At 45.8% G+C, this 6,851-nt stretch overlaps 1 non-coding gene across 1 annotated transcript; it reads left to right on the top strand.

Annotated features, from left to right (window-relative positions):
- Positions 1 to 366: 366 nt before the first annotated feature.
- On the top strand, positions 367 to 497 carry LOC115063056. Its single transcript, XR_003842935.1, has one exon. It is a non-coding gene; the product is annotated as a small nucleolar RNA SNORA17 (small nucleolar RNA).
- Positions 498 to 6,851: the final 6,354 nt, after the last annotated feature.

Raw genomic sequence — 6,851 nt, 5'->3', positions numbered from 1 at the left:
GACCAGCTCTCTCCTGGTGGGACCTGTGTACAGAGGGCTGTGGAATAGCCTTAGCTCCTGGGTACAGATGGAGACTGGAAGGATCCTGTCCTGGCTGCTCTACTGTCGTAGTACCAGAGTTTACCAAAAGAATCAAATTTCTCAAATCTAATCTTTTTAGTATCTCAAGACACAAAAACTCTGGCTATAGAATTTATCTTACGAAAAGTACATGCCCAAATCAACAAACCACCAGTTTTCAACATCATCAAATATCGAGTTTAAAAAAAAAAAAAGCAATGAAAATTTAACTTAGTTTCCCGTGAATTTTTAAATATCTTCTGAGTTAGCTGTCAAATAAAAAGTTTTGTTTTTTAAATCCATAGACCTGCCCCTCAAAATATTGCAGGTGTGACTGCTGTGTCACATTGCGTCCGTAGGTGGCAGAGGGGAGAGAGGCTATGTCTATGCTTAGTCCTCTGACCTATGATGGTCATAGGTCAAATTTCCCTGAAAAAGGAGAGCCTGAGAAGGCCACCAGTTTGGTGACAGCCAGGCCCAGGCTGCTCTCAGGCCTGGGGGCAAGCTGGAAACTAGAATAAGCCCACCTGGATCTGAGGGCCTCAAGCAGGAATGAGCCCAGAGAGAGGACTCTCACATGGGCCTGGACAGGGAGCTAGCCCGAGATGACCACCAGCCAGGTGCCATAATGCACAAGTGGGGCACAGCACTCATGAGACAATCTCAGAGACCTCAGGCACCTCTAAGAGGACCAAGTAAGTGGTGGAGAAGTGGAAGAGAAAGAGAAACAGAAGGGTTTGAGCACAATGGAGAGAGGGAGAATTGGAGACTCCAGGGTCATGAGGAACAGCCTGATGTTAGTAGCAGGTGATTCCATCTCAGACCATGGTGCGGTCATGGCCTGTGGTGCCACTGGGGGCTACATAGTCTGGGTTCCATCCAGGGACATGTGATGCCTGAGGTCTGTCTGTGCAGAACTAGCCCCTCACCTGGGCATCCTGGGAGAGCTGGCCCTGGGGGCATGAAAACAGGAGAGATGACCCCACCCATAGCCAACTGCAGAACTCCTGGAGAGAGTGGCCTGCACATTGCAGGAGTTGTGGCTGAGCCCCTACCCTAACCCATGCCGGGATATGAATGTGGGAGAGCTGGTCCTGCCACTTGTCTGCCATGTGATGGCATGGGTGAGGGAGAGATGACTGCCCTCACCCCTTATCACCTATGGTGTGTAGGAGAGCTGGTCCCAAGGTTATCAGAATGGGATGGCTATCCCTGCCCCTCATCTACAGCATCGCTCAGGAAAGCAAGCCCTCCACCTCACCTGAGCAGCACTATAGAGCTAGCCCTGAATGTGGGGGTTGTGGGTAAGGCCCCGGGGGTGTGAGTGTAGGAGAACTGGCCAGCCCACTTGTCTGCTATGCAGTAGCATCATTGAGGGAGAGATCCCCTTTGTTCCTTTTTGCTCTTGATACCTGTGGCTGATGGGAGAGTTGGCCCATGGAGTCATGAAAGCAGGAGAGCAGGCCCTGCACCGCATCTGCTGCAGCGCTCAGGAGAGCAGGCCCTGCTCTGGTTTGCTAGGCAGTGGTGCGGACCAGGGAGAGATGTCCTCCCCCATCCCTCATCCCTTGCCATCTATGGCAGACAGGAAAGCTGGCCCCAGGGTCCTCACCTGCTGGAACACTGAGGAGAGCAGTCCCTGCACTTTCCTGAGCAGCAGGATATATAGCTTGCCCTGATAGCGGGGTTGCTGGTAAGCTGGCCCTCGGAGCATGAGAGGAAGAATCTTTGGGCTGACCAGCTCAAATACCTCTCAGGGGAGATCCAGGGCTATGAGTTGATCCACCCCACCGTCTACCCCATCAGTGAAATGCTGGAGCACACGGAGGGGCTGATCTGACAGATCCAAAACTACAGGGTCTCCCTGACTCAGGGCAACAACAGGATATTCAAGAGAAGTCCCAGTGATATTCCAGTATTGATAGTATAGCAGAAGCCAGAGGCCCTGAACCAGACCAATAAACATTTTCAAGCAAAGAAGTATACTGTGTGACACACTGTGACACAGTACAGCTTCCACAGTGAGATTTCTTTTTCTCCGTTGGGGAGAATGTTGCCAGGGTAGAGGGCAGATATGAGGGGAGAAAGAGATGAATGGACTTGTTCATGATGTGAAATTCACAAAAAAACAATAAAAAGTTTAAAAAAAAATCCATAGAGAATTTAAATTGCTAGGCTCATGGGTTCTCTTTTTTTAACAGTTTTTATTTAGTTTATATTCATAATAGGAAACTTAACTTTGCCATCCAGCAAGACTTTGAGGGGAATGAGGAAAATATGGAACCCAAACAACCTCAGTGAGAGCTGAGATTGCAGGGTTTAATGAGCAGATGGGGTAGAAGCGCTCTCCTGGGCTGCAGAAGGAATGGTCTGGTGGGTAAAATGCCTGCAAGTCAAAAGAAATTAGAGTTGTTCACAGTCGGAATAGAGATCTTTTTGCTGGTCTTGTCACCTGGACCCAAAACTTTCCATGGCTTCCACAATGTTCCTGCCTTTTCTCATCTTCCCAAAGACCACATGCTTGCCACCCAGCCATTCAGTCTTGGCAGCGCAGATAAAAAAAAAAAAAAAAAAAAAAAAAAACTGGTAACTATTTGTGTTCGGTCCAGCATTTACCATGGACCAGATGTCAGAACCTGTGTGCTTCACGATAAAGTTCTCATCCTCAAATTTCTCTCTGTAGATGAACCTGCTGCCAGTGCCAGTGTAGACCCCTCAACTCCTCCTGTACCACGCCTGCCTGGATGCTGCTATGTTCCTGCCTTGGTGATAATGGACTGAACCTCTGAACCTCTGTTTGCAGACAAAGTTCCAAAGACAGCAGAAAACTTTTGTGCTCTGAGCACTGGAGAGAAAGGGATTTGGCTAAAAGGGTTCCTCCTTTCACAGAATTATTTCATATGTTTATTATTATTATTATTATTATTATTATATGTAAGTACACTGTAGCTATCTTCAGCATCAGATCTCATTACAGGTGGTTGTGAGCCACCATGTGGCTGCTGGGATTTGAACTCGGGACCTTCTGAAGAGCAGTCAGTGCTCTTACCGACTGAACCATCTCACCAGCCCCTCATGTGTTCTTTTTAAAATACAGTCTTGTCTCACCATTTTCTGAGACAAAATAACTTTAAATTTTGGGGAACCATAAATCACAACAAACACATTTCATATTACAATCCAGCAAGTGCATATTTACACAGGAATAAATATAAATTTATATCAAAATTCATAAACACTTGTTTAATAAAATAATATTTTACTAGGTGAGAATAATTTTGCTATGCTGTTTTATTCTGGGACATATTTTTTTAATTTTTCAGAGACACACTAAATTAATTTCAGGTGCTGCTAATTAGTAGAATGCTTTAAATCCACAGCCTTAGCTTCACACTTGTAAGACAAGCTCTTGAGAGCCTGGGGCAGGAAGAACATTGCAAATTCTTAGGTAGAGTGAGACTATCTCAAAACAACAATAAAATCCAGGCAGGGTGGCACAAGTTTGTGGTCCTCACAATTTTAGGCAGGAGGTTCAAGGTCTTGTGTGGTGTGTCAGAGGCCAAGTCTCATTGATATGAGACCCTGTCTTAAAATTCTGTGACCCTATAGGAGGAACAATAATATGAACTAACCAGTACCCCTAGAGCTCGTGTCTCTAGCTGCGTATGTAGAAGATGGCCTGGTTGGCCATCACTGGGAGGAGAGGCCCTTGGTCTTGCAAAGATTATATGCCCCAGTACAAGGGAATGCCAGGGCCAGGAAGTGGGAGTGGGTGGGTTGGGGAGCAGAGTGGGGGGAGGGTATAGGGGACTTTCAGGATAGCATTTAAAATGTAAACAAAGAAAATATCTAATAAAAAATTTGTTTAAAAATTTTTTAAAAACTCAATAACAAAAACATCCTTAGATACTTTACTATATTACAGAACCTAAAAATCGGGGTAACTAAAACTTACATAAAAGAAGTCGCTTTGGTTATTTGACATTTCGTACTGAGAGCCAAATTAGTTTGCCTTCAGCCATCAGAAACTGCAGCTTCTGACAAGGCCTAATAGATAAATTCCCTAAGTCAGCTGAAGCTGTTCTCCAGCTCTACCAGAAACTTCTGAGAATGAAAGGAAAAGGAAACCCCTGTGGTTTCTGTGCTAATTAAAATGTGAGAGTGAGAGCTGTGAGTGTGAAGTTGGAGGAGCCATTGTGTAAGTCGGGTAACTTGAATGCACCTCTACTGGTCTCTGAGACCCACTGGCCTCCTCATCTATAAATTCAGGGAAAAAAACTATCACAGATTTTCTCCCTTCTTCCCCAGTGTGTAAGTTTGGATGTTGCCATTTCTGTTCTTTTAACAAGCAAAACGTACACAGAAAATCAATGACTTCTTATACACAGCAAAGACTTGTGAACAGGGTAAAGCGCCACACCAAAATCTGGAGAAAGAAACAAATAGAGAGACTCCAGGTCCAGCACTGCTTACCTGAAGCGGAAGTCACCAGAGCAGAGGTGCTTTTAGTAATGAGAGCGAGAAAATACTAGGGCAGGTGCACAGGAAAACCTGAGCAAGAATGTAGCTTTCTTTCCCTGCTGGAATCTCAAAGTTTGGGGTCGGGGGGGGGGGGCCTTATATGTGTCTGGGTTTTACCTCGAGGATATCCTACTGAGTTCTCCCAGTGATGAGCCAGGAGAGAGCGAAAGACACTTGGGAAGGTGGAAGCCTGGCCCACAGTAGAGACTACAGTTTGGCTACCTGACACTTTACCTCCATAAGGCTCCAGCACAACAACATAGCTTGCAGTGGAAGGAGCAGCAAGGGTCAGATTCTCAGGGGAAGGCTGGGAAACAGAAAGGATATCAGCGGTCATTGGCGATGGCAGGGCCAGCTGCAGGTTGGCCAGTCGGTGGCAAGCAGAGGCTCTGGGCATTGTCAGGAGGAACAGGCAGAATGGAAGTAGAGCCAATGTCTGCGTGATCTTGGAGCTAAGTCATGAGGGGCCACGGTACGGGGCAAGGAGAAGTGTGCTTCCAAAAATTACACACAACAGATAGGTAGGTGTATTGTTGGGCTGTCCTGCTTCATCTCCCCTGCCCACAAACCAGGCCCAAGCACTCTCTCCTAATTCCATTGACTTCCTGTGGTAGCTATGACTTCAGCCCCATTCAACGACAAGCATTCTGGGTAATGCATCCCCACCCCCATTTTCCAGAAGTTAGCATTCAGAATGACGTCTAGCTGGCAGAAACCATGCTCTTCTCTCAGGCATAGCCCTTTATGGAATGATTGTAACATTTGATTACTTATCTCCCTACATAAAATAGGTGATCAGCTGTTAGGACCAGGGCTGTGGACATGGTTCAATGGGTAAAGAGTTTGTTGTGCAAGTGTGGGGCTTAGAGCTCAGATCTCTAGTGCCACACGCACTAGCCAGGTGGGCACAGTGGCCTGCCTGTAATCTCACCTTGTGAGATGGGAATCCCTAGTAGGCTGGCAAGAGTGTCTAATACAGCAAGCTTCAAGTTCAGCAAGATGGGGAATGGTGGAGGAAGGCAGCCAGTGTTAACTGTGGGCCTCCCCACACATACACAAGTGTGCTTGCACACAGAGATGCACATATATATACACATGCATAAATACCTCACATTTACCTATACAAGAAGAAAATTAAAGGTTTTTTTAATGCTAAAATCTTAGGTTACTTCTCTGCTCTGTTTCCACTGTTCTCATTTGTCACAAGATGTTCCTGCTACTTAAACATTTTCTCCTAAGTGAGCCACCCTGCAGCCTGCCACACTATGCAATCCAAACCATGAATAGTGTGAGGGGTGACCCACACAGCTGGTGCCGCCTAAACACAATAACAACTTGCACCCTGTGGGATGAACTATTTTGTGTTTATTCATAGCCTAAGCCCCACCCAAATCCGTGTGACTATGATGTCAGTGTTTCCATAGCAAATAATTATCTTCTTCTTGCATATGTAAAGATGAAATAGAGCAGGGCCTGCCAGATGAGATAAATATGTTGCTTAAATGACAGGCACAATGGTTCAGAGCAGCCAGCCCCCTGAATGTTCATGTCCCAGATGGGTTCACATCACAGCCCAGGGATGTTTCACTACGGAGTAAAATTCTTAGCTGTGAATACGTGACGATATGCTGCAACATCCTACACCCTGTGGGAGTGTGTATTTATGTGGAGAGAAAGATAACTGTTAAGACATGTGAATGCTGCCTGATATCTGGAGCATGTGTTCACCCTCAACATTTCAGTCATCATTTGGACCTCAGTTCTGTACAGAATTTAAAATAGACTCTGGAATCTTCTCTCTGTTGTCCACAGCCCTCAGTTAACACCTAGGTCTGGTTTTGTGTAGGTGTCTGTACTTGAATGTCAACATGTTAAATACAAACTCCATATAATCAAGAGTGCCATGCTGTGATGACAAATGCCTGGATTTCAGAGGAGTAGCAGAGGACCTTACAGGCTGAAGTAGGGGACTACATGTCCTGAGGGCAACTTGCTACCTAAGAGGGTTCTGGAAGAAAAGTTACTACATTTGAATACACTCAAGGGCACTTTGTTCCTGGAAATACTAAAAGGACATTAACATGGTACTCATGTCGCCTGCTGACTTGCAGCAGACAACGTTGGAAATGCAATCTCAGCCTCCACCCCAGAGCTTTTGAGTCAGTGTCTGAATTTTAACAAGGTCGTTACATCATTCACAGGCACACTTAGAGTCTGAGAAGTGCTGGTTTGTCTACAATGCCATGGTGTGGAGTAGATAGTTGAAAGCA

Source organism: Mus pahari, chromosome 22 (assembly GCF_900095145.1).
Source record: "Mus pahari chromosome 22, PAHARI_EIJ_v1.1, whole genome shotgun sequence".
In the NCBI taxonomy this organism is placed as follows: Eukaryota; Metazoa; Chordata; class Mammalia; order Rodentia; family Muridae; genus Mus; species Mus pahari.
The sequence above is the reverse complement of the archived record's forward strand: the minus strand, read 5'-3'. Positions and strand labels throughout refer to the sequence as shown.